The 13,018-nt window shown below is 33.5% G+C and overlaps 1 long non-coding RNA gene across 1 annotated transcript; it reads left to right on the top strand.

Annotated features, from left to right (window-relative positions):
- Positions 1–3,964: 3,964 nt before the first annotated feature.
- On the top strand, positions 3,965–8,394 carry LOC127860591 (uncharacterized). Its single transcript, XR_008039858.1, has 3 exons — positions 3,965–4,073; positions 6,996–7,096; positions 7,560–8,394. It is a non-coding gene; the product is annotated as an uncharacterized LOC127860591 (long non-coding RNA).
- The last annotated feature ends 4,624 nt before the right edge of the window (positions 8,395–13,018 follow it).

The raw sequence follows: 13,018 nt of genomic DNA, 5'->3' as shown, positions 1-13,018 counted from the left end.
TTCGTTTAATCGTCGTTTATCGATCAGTTCACAAATACTTATGTAGCGATGTGTGGTTATTTGACCGTTTGATATAACACCAGCGAAATTTGTAGTTTATAGAATTATTCAGAATTTCCATTTAATTGTGTTTATTGCAAGCTCAGCATTTTTTATTATAAATTGTTGTATCATCGGGCCTCAAATTGTTGACGTTTTTACGAAAAAAGTACATTTGTTTTAACAACTAAGAAGGCGCAACCTTTTCAGAGATATGAAGATACTATGAAATAGTTCAACTATTTACAACCAACGCCTCAACAATTTTGTCGAAAAAATACATTAGCATAAATGTTTTCCATTTAGATAAGCTTTAGGGACTGGAGGCCTATCGTCAGAAATCTAAGGCGACCAACCTTAACCAGTATCTCAGCAGGAAATATTCCCCCAAGTAGTCACAAAACGTGAATGAATATACTTTGGATACTTAAGATAATTCAGCTTCCTAATAAAACCACATTCGTCTGAAGAATCAATAATATTGTTTGTGCGCTTCATGTTTTTCCTTTTCCCCCCAAGTCACCAATCCTATTGCCCATAGTATATACATACATGCAAAATATTTGGTCGATATTTTATAGTCTGAAGCATTGGACAATATTAATTTATTGTAACAGGTCAATTCATAGAAATACAGGAAACATAAAATGTTTGTTAAGTATACGAAGAAACAGCAGAATGTTGCCAACATAAACAGTTTGTGTCGTTTTATAAATAGGCTTAACCGTAATAAATATAACAAATGGATCTTAAGCGAGAAAAAAATTAAAACTCAACTCGCGGGGTGCAATTTAAAATATATTAAAATATATTTATTTCACTATTAGATTTACAGGATTCGACTCATTCTTATCATAGTTTTTTTGCAAGAAGTATATATATTTTATTTGTGTAAAATATTCGACATCGCGCCATTTAATACAAAAATTCTAAAAGCAAATATCCATTCGAAAAATAGTATAAATACATTTTATTGCAAATACATTCGCAATAAAGCTGTCTTTTAAGAGATCTGTTCTGAAGATTACATTTATTTTGGCCAATGCCGCGAAAATGTCAAATCGCATAGCGCGCTTGAATTGCAAAATGGAAAAAAGCACCAGTATAACGGGCAGTTAGTGCTTAGAAAATTTGTTTTCATATAAGGCTGTATACCAGTGTCCTCATAATCACAGCCAGTATCAGCATAATTACAGCCAGTATCCTCATAATGACAGCATGTGTCCTCTCAACCACAGCCAGTATCCTCACAACCAAAGCCAGTCTCCTCACAACCACAGCCGGTGTCCTCACAATCACAGCAAGTATCATCACAACCACAGCCAGTGTCCTCACAATCACAGCAAGTATCATCACAACCACAGCCGTTGTCCTCACAATCACAGCAAGTATCATCACAACCACAGCCAGTGTCCTCACAATCACAGTCAGTATCCTCATATCCAAAGCCAGTATCCTCACAACCACATCCAGTGTCCTCACAACCACAAAATCCTCACAATCACAACCAGTGTCCTCACAATCACAGCAGCTTTTCTCACAACTAAAGCCAATATCCACACAACCACAGCCAGTATCCTCACAATCACAGCCATTAACCTCACAATCACAGCAAGTAACCTCACAATCACACCCGGTATTTTTACAACCAAAGCCAGTATCCTCACAACTAAAGTCAGTATCCTCACAACCACAGCCAGTGTCCTCACAATCACAGCCAGTATCATCACAATCACAGCCAGTATCCTCACAATCACAGCCAGTATCCTCACAATCAGAGCCAGTATCATCATAATCACAGCCAGTATCCTCACAATCACAGCCAGTATCCTCACAATCACAGCCAGTATCCCCACAATCACAGCCAGTATCATCACAATCACAGTCAGTATCCTCACAATCACAGTCAGTATCCTCACAATCAGAGCCAGTATCATAACAATCACAGCCAGTATCCTCACATTCGCAGCCAGTATCATCACAATCACAGCCAGTATCATCACAATCACACCCAGTATCCTCACAATCACAGCCAGTATCCTCCCAATCACAGCCAGTATCCCCACAATCACAGCCAGTATCATCACAATCACAGTCAGTATCATCACAATCACAGCCAGTATCATCACAATCACAGTCAGTGTCCTCACAATCACAGTCAGTATCCTCACAATCAGAGCCAGTATCATAACAATCACAGCCAGTATCCTCACATTCGCAGCCAGTATCATCACAATCACAACCAGTATCATCACAATCACAGCCAGTATCCTCACAATCACAGCCAGTATCCTCACAACCACAGCCGTTATCATCACAATCAGAGCCAGTATCCTCACAATCACAGCCAGTATCCTCACAACCACAGCCAGTATCATCACAATCACAACCAGTATCATCACAATCACAGCCAATGCCCACACAACCACAGCCATGTCCTCAAAATCACAGACAGTTGATTTGAATATGATAAACAATCCGATTAATTTCGTTCCAAACAATCATTTTGGGTTAATTTTGCATATTTCATGTATCATTAATATAGCTAAAAGATAGACACACTTGCAAAACACCAATATATATCTTTTTATATATTTTGTTGCAATAGGTACTCATCGGCTTAAAGCGTTATGTATCTTAAAATAAACTCTAAACTATCAACAATTTATCGTCTCTTTTGCGGAACCGAAATTTGTTTTGACGCGTCGTTTGAACATAATTATCTGAACATAATAGTGAAAAATATCCTAAGAGAATTCCTGTAAAGTTTACATGAATGACATGGTGACTGTACAAACAGTAGATGCAAATGCATACATTATAATATATCGTGGATGTTCATGTGTCATTTGTCGCGTCTTCTAACATTTTACTCCAGACTGCTATTCATCAACGTTAAAGTAGTTCGTTACGTTAATACAGGAATACAGATTGCTTTTTGTTTTGCTTTCAATTAATAATAACCTTTAATTACGTTTGTTTTTTATCTTAAAATGTTTAACCATTCGCTTTCAAAAGGTTTTCATAAGGCAGTCAAGACAAACAGGGAAGAAACATCATTGATACAAAACAAACAAGAGCACCGCATAGCGGGTGCCAACGCTCGGCTGTGGGTGCAGTATTGTATAAATGGAAGCTTGTCAGAAGAAAAGGAAGAGTTTTGAGTTAAAGTTTTTTTTTTAGAGGTCACAGTGACCTTGACCTTTGACCTAATGACCCCAAAATGGGTGTGGTGTGTATAACTCATCAAGGTGCAGATACATATGAAGTTTCCAAGTTGAAGGTAGAATCACTTTGATTTTAGAGTCAATGTTAATGTTTTTAGCAAGACGCGTACGGCGGACGGCATACGCCGGACTATGACAATACCTCGGGTTTTCTCCGAAAACAGCCGAGCTAATAAAATCACAAATCAAGAACATTCGTTTTTGAAGGAAAAACTCAGTTAATTGAGACGATTGACACGAATTGAAAGTACATCCGTTTTAAAGGACAAACTCAGTAAATCGTTCGAACGATTGACACGAATTCAAAGCGTGAGTTTATATAACTTTATATCCCCGGGATTCGATCATAAATTTGATAATGAAGGTATGTACAAAAATAGAGTTTTTACGTTTTATTGCTTGGTTGTATCAAATTTAAGTAAACGTAAATTAGGACAACATACATTAGTGGTTTTAAAACATGATTTTGATGTATGTAAATTTTACTTTTTACATTTGTATCGGGCTACAATAGCTCGAAATAGCAAACTGTCTAAGAATACTTCGTCTTTCTTTGTGTTGTTACGTTAATCAAGGTACATGTATTTACTAACAAATCTATCTTTCTTATCTGATCTACAACAATAGACACACGTTAGAACAATAATATATCTCTGGTATGGATATGAAAAGTAAACACTGCAAGTTTGCTGCGCATACCTTCAATTTTTGTCTGGTGGTACTGATCTCCGTTGTAAGTCATGTGTTGTGTGTTTGATAGAAGAACTCTGTGATTCGAAATCGGGATAATGTCTTCACGCTTTACAAGTGGGTCACTCTGCCTTTCATAACTGTATTAGTCCCTTTAATGATAAACTATCACTCATAAACTAATTCGTTTTTTAAACGAATAATTTTGACAGTATTTGTTTAATGGATGTCTTAACTTATTTGACATAGATGTGGTATGTGTATTTCTTTTTTTAAGTTTGCGTTACTCAGAGTATGTGTATGTTGATTGAATGTGATGTCTTTACCACGCGTTGGTAACACGTTCCCATGCAATATTATATTCATTCTACATCTAGTTGTAACTGAACTCATTCAAACAGCTAAATTAGTCGTTCGGCTATCTCGTCATTGTGACTTACTTAATCAATACACGGGCTGTAAATTGTGTTTATTATAGCGTAACCTTTGTCAGTTAAAGGCCGAAAAGTTGTCACTTACGAGACACCGTTATTAATGAACTCTATGTTTTATTGCATACACACAAAATACCTACTGACTACTTACATATAAGCAAAACTTCATCTGATGAACAAACAATTTATCTCGTTCCAATGAATCACTTTTTGTGTATATAAAGAATTTCATATTATCAAAATATTGACACTAGCTCGTTTTACAAAAGACACACGGGCGACACTTCAATACTAACAATGTATCGTATGCTTTGCGTAATCGAAAATTGTATCGATGTGTCATATGAACATAATTAGTGGGAATAGTGGCGAATATCCCAACAGAGTGCATTCCAATTTTGCCATTTTGCTTTTTTTATAAACAGTATTTACAATAGTAGAGACTATGCATGATTTCGTTGATGCTTAGGTACTATGTCATCTCAACGCTTATTCTTGTTTGTTATTTAATCAACGTTAAAGATGTTTATTACGTTAAACCGTTATAAAGGGTGAGATATATTTGGCTTTCAATCAATAAAACGTGTTGTTGCTTTAAAAAAAATTAAGCCCTTGCTTTATAAAAGGTATTTACGAAGCAGTCCGGCAAGCAAGAAAAAGCCGGTATATCGCTAATACAATGTACATAAAAACACCCGGGAAAAATCAGTAATACAAAGTACATAAAAACACCATAAAAAGCATTAGTTTTTGGAGATCAAACTCAGTCAATCAAAACAACTGACACAAGTTAAGTGAACTAAACATACCAATGAGTTGATCACTATTTTTATTTCCATGCAACAATGAGCACATAGTAAGTAAAACATCTCATACAAGAAAGCTAACTATCACATTATTCTACACTATTTACATCAAATAGTCGTCCCCCTTTTAATGAACAAAAACATAAATAAATATCTATGTAATACCCGAACTATCAACATCATCTGTTTAAGAAATAATATTTTCTATCATAGTTTGTTGTCGAATAACCCACAGTAAGGAGTTTAGATGCGTAGGAATTAAATCACGAGTGCGAAGCACGAGTATTTTGATAACACGCATCTATACTCCTTACAGTGGGTTATTCGATAACAAACCATCTAAGAAAATTATTATTTCGATTCTTACACGATTGATTTGGTTCAAGCTTTTTGACGTGAACTATATTTTTCAATACTCCGCCCTTCTTAGTAGATCTACAAAGTTCACTATTTAGTTACGTCATTGAATTGTATAAACATGACGTCTCTTTCATTCATAAATATTTTGCAAATGACGTCACTTTCATTGAGAACAAAAATCGTAGAAACTAAATGACGCCAAGTTATTAATGCTACTGAAAAGCTGACATGCTAAAATGTTTTCTTAATTACGTTTCCTAACAAATAACATTATTTGTAGGCGTGGTTATGCCACTTATAGCCAAATAAACAATTTGTTGTTTCATTACATTTATATACATGCTACATTTATTAAATTTCTTTTAGAGAGGGTTTTAGCACGTGCATTTACTGAAATTTTTTCTTTATTTATTCCAAACTATTTTCGAATCATTAAGCGCCGCCCATAATTATTGCAGAATAACCCACACTTTATTTCCTTCGTTGTCTATTGTGAACAAGTCGCGTGTAGTTAACTAGAATAACGATAAACGCGAAAACGTGTGACATCTGCTTGTACATCGATATCCGCCTTTAAAGCGAAAGTTCACTATTAATTTGCTTACGCAATTAACATCAACAAAATGAATAACCAACATCGCAGGATCAGTCATATCCACGAATATGAGTCATACGGGAAAAGCCCGCGTAGCGGGCGTTGACAGATTCATACATATGGAAATTTAGCCATAACTATAGACATAGGGAAGCATCTAAAAAAAGTTCGTCACGCGACGTATATTTTCGCGATACTAGTTATGACCTTGAACAAATCAAAAACACTTTGACATACGCTAAATCACATGTAAATACGAACCTCAGGAAAAAGTATACAAATTACATCATAATTGTGTAGCAATCGCATTATATGTTTTTCTCCGCTACATATACCACTGTGGATAAACAAAAACTGTCACGTGACCCCAAAAGTCAACGTCAGTAGGCATTTTATGAAAGAAAACAGCCGCGCAAGGTAGATTCCCCCCCCCCTCCCCCCAATATCTTTGCTGAACATCCTCTGACTTTAATACGACATTGTGCAGGCAATATGGCATGCATATAGCTTTCGATCGGTATATCACGCGTTGTGTGTGTTGCTCTGGTTTTTGAGAACACTTCGACATACATTTCTATTTTAGAAGCAGCGTCAGTAGTAAAATTACAAAGAGTCACGAAAATTAACGATCACAGAACTGTCTATGCTTTACCGGAGGAGCATATATTACATATGTCTGTGCATTAACAAACAAAAAGATCTAAATGGACTTTGGAAAGTTTATGAATAAAAATATATGGAGCAAAATAAAATGGAACCTTTATCTATGTGTTAACTAGCGTCTTGTTCAGATCGAATAACGCTACATCGTCAAATGTGTTAAGGTGTTTGGTGTTTCTTTCAGCTTATCCTCAATTTTATGCTTTTGTCGACGTAAACAACATCTGCCTCACCAGCCACTCGAAAGGGGAGCACACTCAAGTTTTAGTTTCAATACAGTTGAAGGTACTAGTATACGATTTGTTTACTCACATGTAGCCATACATTTCATACACTTGTGCGCATTTGTTGATTGACATTTTCTTAGAAGACAACTGCAACGATAACTCTACCCATTGTTGTATCATCAAAAGCAAATTAAATAAGACAGAATAGTATATAATCAATAAATAATACTTCATTTTATTTACTTGTTGAAATAACATGGACATTGTAAATTAATAGTCTTTTTGATATTCTATATGTATAATTTGTATATTTTAATGCAATTCACTGAAAGCTGTCGCTATTAAATGAATTTATTATCAAGACTTTTTAATTTCGTTTGAAAAAAGGCTTTTAAAGGGTGTGAGCAGATGCAATCCATCAACACCATAATAGATTATACATATAATTATTTTCATATTATCTACTTATATTAAAATTGTTGTAAACACATATATACTACGGTATATATTTTATATTTCAGAATGACACGAAAGAAAAGTTCGTTGTCGTTTCGGAAACACAGGAAATGTCGATTTGCTAAGCCGATGAAATGCGTTCTTGTACAACAGTCTCCAGTACCATCGCCAGGAAGATTATCAGTCTTCAAATGCAAACGAATTCAATATATTTGTTACGTCATTGTAAAAAATGTAAATCAAATGACGCATCATTCATTCATATACAGTGCGCGGAATATCAACGTGACATCATTTTCGATTATTGCCACAGATGAAAAGAAAACTAAAACAGCAGATAAACTTTGTTAGATTAATCGTTATTGATTTGGTAATAATTGGATTCAACTTTACAACAGAACGCTGAAATGAGTGTCCGTTTTTTCCTATAGATGCCTAGTGCGAAGCTCTATTTAGTGACGCCATTGAATCGGTACATACATGTGACATCGTTTTCGGTCACAAGTATTTTGAAACTTACATTACCTTCATTGATAACGAAAAGTCGAAAATAACGTCAAGCTTATTGATGTTACTGAAAAGCTGACATGCTATAAGTGATATGTGAATTAAATTTCGATAAGAATAACATTAGTTTTAGACGCAGTTATTCCCGTTATCATAAAAATACTATGTTTTGTTACATATTACATTTATAAACAAGTCAAGTTTTTTTTTAGATTTCTTTAAGAGCGCGTTTTAGCATATGCATTTTACTACAATATTTCCGTGAACTGTTAGAAACTATCTTCCAAACATAAAGCTCTGAAAAATTGTTTTTACAGAATACCCCACACTTGATATTCTTCTTTGTCTACATAGAAAACAAGTGTCATGGTAGAATTGCAAACACAGATATATGTTTCGGTGTTAAGGTGCAAGAACTTGCATTATCATTTAATTAACCTTGTACGAATATTCTATCCGATTTACGAAATATTCCTACTGTATTGCCTGTGTAGCTTCTTTATTTTGGAAAGTAAATGAAACAACTAACATTTCTCCCGTTTACTTATTTCCTTTTCTGTACAAATAATTTTCACTTACACACACGCACAACGCGCACACACTGCTTGAGTGCAGCTCTCCGAATAAACCGTATTCAAAAAAACGTAACCTAAAAGTTGAAAGCAAAATACTTTATTAATGATGAACATTGCTTCACAATATGCATTGAATTAAGTATACATAAATAGGTTATAAATATTAACATTCAAGAAATATATTTAAACATGAAAACACATATTATTAGTTGAATATCACATCATACTTTTGAAATAAAATGTAGAAACAAATAACAGATAATCAGAATGAAAAAATCACAAATAAGACATACAGATTGCAACAACATTTCAAATAGAAACAAAAACACAAACAACTAAACTTCTCTCTCGAGTTATAATTTTCTTGTTCGACCCGCAAACACATTGAACTGTTATATAACAAAGCACCATTTACGTATTTGACTATGTATTAAAGGAATAATTGCGTTGCATAAGAATAAAAAAGTACAATGCGTCCGAACATCTATGCAAATTTAAACAAATGAATGATCTGCCAAAGCGTTTCAAAAAGTGACACAGGAAAACTTGCACGAATGCATTGAGATATTGAGGTTAATACATATATTAGTACTATTGTAAAGTTATATTATCACCAAACAATAACTGTTAATACCATCAACATGTTATATCAAAAATCAAATTGAGATCAAGAAAAATATCAAACAAACACATTCAAAGAATTGACAACCCTACCGGATATTATTAAACAAAAATAGTGTGCAGCATTATTATTATCTTAATAATATGCACATTTAATTGGCATGTTTTTTACCTTGTGTTTGACAGACTGCTCCTGTGTCTGTAAGACTTCCCACATTTGCCACATGTATGCATGTATGTGATCTTTTGTACTTAATTGCTTCTCACAGCAAGAATACTTTGACAAGCCGCGGTGCCTTTCCTCGTGCCGTTTTAGCCCCCACGTGGTTTTGAGGGGGTCTCCGGAAAAACGACACACATATGACATCTGAAAACAGGTTTAATATACCGAATAAACACTATGTATCGTGTTCGGAAACCAAACACAACTCATGTATCATGTAAACAAATAATTCGAAGATATAGACTTTGGATAGTTTAAAAAATATAATGTTTGCGGGCTGATTATGTATTATAACAATTAGCAATTTAAAAAGAATAAGATTTTTAATTGTAAAATAGTCATAGTAAAATGTAATGTAACCATTTTATGGCATATCTTTATAACAGCGGGCGACAACTCTTGGGAAAGTTTACATGTACAACACGCACACGCGTGTCGCGCTCGCACCATATCGTTTGCCATATTTGGACCTGAACGTCAAATTTCTGAGGAACGTTTTCACTCTTCGTACGTATTAATTTATACAGCACAGTTGCAGTGCTTACGTGTGCGTGGTTATAAATACTATCAAGCTTCTAAATCTATTATTTAACATTAATATAATACTTGTTAAAGTAAATGTCATTATATAAGAAAACATAGTAATGGGTGTCCCTAAAAGGTAGAAGGAAAACCCTGCATATATTCGTCTACTGCCGTTTGAATATAGTTTGCTATTGACGTTTGCCATTTTTAAACGTACTACTGAAGTTTTCCATATTTGTTTCACTCTTAAAACCTACATTTATTTTTCGGTAGATATTTTTGTTTGTTTATGCATAGACATATGTAATATATGTTCGTCCGGTAAAGCATAGGCAGTTCTGTGATCGTTAATTTTCGTGAACACTGACTTTGTAATTTTACTTCTGACGTTTGAAACTAAAATGGAATTTGTGTCAAAGTGTTCTAAAAAACCAGAGCAGCACACACAACGCGTGATATACCGATCGAAAGCTATGAGCATGCCATATTGCCTGCACTAGGTCGTATGAAAGTCATAGGATGTTCAGCAAAGATATTGGAAAAAACCGACCTTGCGCGGCTGTTTATTTTCATAAAATGCCTACTGACGGTGACTTTTGGGGTCATGTGACAGTCTTTGTTCATTCTCAGTGTATACCTGTTTTTCCTCCGTCTGTTTATGATTCCTGTTTCCCTTTACCCGGCCTTCATTGGGTATAAGCCATTGATTGGTTCACTACAAATAGTGACAGTCTTTTCCAAACACAATTTTCATTCGTAAATGGGTGATAAGTTGGTTCCTATTTCCTAGTTCCTTATTCCTTATTCGAATAAGGAATACGGAACTGTTACTTATTCATGATTTACGCGTAATATATTTGTTATAGGGTTTTAAAGAATAATTATGCAAACATTTCTGAAGTAAATAAAAAAATCACTCGAATACATTTACTTTACGTATTACGTTACATATTCATGTTTCTTCTTTGAGCTTGCATAGGATTTCTTGTTTAAACAGAACCTATATTTTCTTCTTCGAATACTAACTTCACACCAACAAAATCTAAAGCATATACTATTATTTTACATGTATGTGCAAAAAAAAAAACAATCTTGTACATTTAAACATGTTTGTTTTCATTTATAACCCAGTTCCTTATTCGAGGCTGAATAAGAAAAAAGGAACCAGTTCCTTATTCCTTATTCAAGCCGAATAAGGAACTGGTATTTTCTTACTTTAACATCAATGAAATTGATCCAAAATAAACCACATATAAATGAACATATTTTTTTATATATTGGTTGAATAGGTAAAATTCTAATTGCAATACATTTCTACTAAGTTTTAAGTGATGATTATCAAGGAACTGGTTCCTTATTCCTTATTCAAATCGAATAAGGAACTGGAATGTTCATACTAAACAAAATATTAAAATGAACCAAAGGGACCAATAAATCAATGAAAATCATTGTAAATATAGGTTGGGTATCAAAAAACATTTATTGCAGCACACCTCTATTCAGTTTCATTTTATGATAATATAGTTCCTTGTTCGGATTGAAAAAGGAATACGGAACTGGTTCATTCTTCCTTATTCAAATCGAATAAGGAACTGGCATTTTCCTACTAATAACAGTACACTCTACTACGTTTAATTTAATGATAACCTAGTTCCTTATTCGGATTGAAAAAAGGAATAGGGAACTGGTTCCTTATTCCTTATTCAAATCGAATAAGAAACTATGTTATAATTAAATACAAAAAGATAGAAATGCACTGCAATTACTATTTTTATCCCCTTCCTACATTAACAATTATTTTCGTTGATTTATTCGTCCCTTTGAATCATTTTGACTTATAATTTAAAGAAAGAACATGCCAGTTCCTTATTGGATTTGAATTAGGAATAAGGATATTCTTATTCAAAATGAATAAGGAACTGGATTATCATTACTTAAAACTTAGTAGAAATGTAGTGCAATTAGTAATTTAATTATACAACCGATATATAATAATGTTCATTTATATGTGGTTAACATTGGATCAATTTCGTTGATGTTTAAGTAAGAAAATGCCAGTTCCTTATTCGGCTTATCAATTGGTTCATTTTTCCTTATTCAGCCGCGAAAAGGGAACTGGATTATAAATAAAAACAGACATGATGAAATGTACAAGATTGCACTTTTATATCAAATACATATAAAATAATGGTATATTCTTTAGGTTTTGTGAATTTGAAGTTGGTATTCGAATTAGAAAATATCGGTTCGGTTTAAACAAAAAATCCTATGCAAGCGCGAGAAAGAAACATGAACATGTAACGTTATACATAAAGTACTATTAAATAATAAATTATAATAATAGTAAATGTATTCGAGTTATTTTGTTTTGATTTACTTAAGAATTGTATGCACTATTTTTCTTTAAAACCCTATATCAAATATGTAAAGCTTGAATAATGAATAAGGAACAGTTCATTTCATTTGTATGTGTGTGTAAGAAAATGACAGTTCCTTTATCGATTTGAATAAGGAATAAGGAACTAGGTCATCATTTAATGAAACTTATTAGAGATGTACAGAAATTAATGTCTTTAATACCCAACCTGTATTATCAATGATTTTCATTGATTTGCTGGTCTCTTTGGTTTATTTTGATATTTTATTTAGTAGGAACATGCCAGTTCCTTATTCGATTTGAAGAAATAAGGAACTGGATTATCATCACTTAAAACTTAGTAGAAATATATTGCAATAAGTATTTTACATGTTCAACCAATATAGATATACTATGTTCATTTATATGTGGTTAACTTTGGATCAATTTCATTGATGTTTAAGAAAGAAAATACCAGTTCCTTATTCGGCTTGAAAAAAGGAATAAGGAACCAGTTCCTTTTTCCTTATTCAGCCGCGAATAAGGAACTGGATTATAAATAAAAACAAACATGTTTAAATGTACAAGATTGATTTTGTTTATCCCATATATGTAAAATAATAGTATATGCTTAAGGTTTTGTTGATGTGAAGTTAGTATTCGAATTACAAAATATCGGTTCGGTTTAAACAAGAAATCCTATGCGATCGCGAAGAA

This window comes from Dreissena polymorpha, chromosome 15 (assembly GCF_020536995.1).
Source record: "Dreissena polymorpha isolate Duluth1 chromosome 15, UMN_Dpol_1.0, whole genome shotgun sequence".
Taxonomy (NCBI): Eukaryota; Metazoa; Mollusca; class Bivalvia; order Myida; family Dreissenidae; genus Dreissena; species Dreissena polymorpha.
This window is presented reverse-complemented; position numbering and strand designations above follow the sequence as displayed.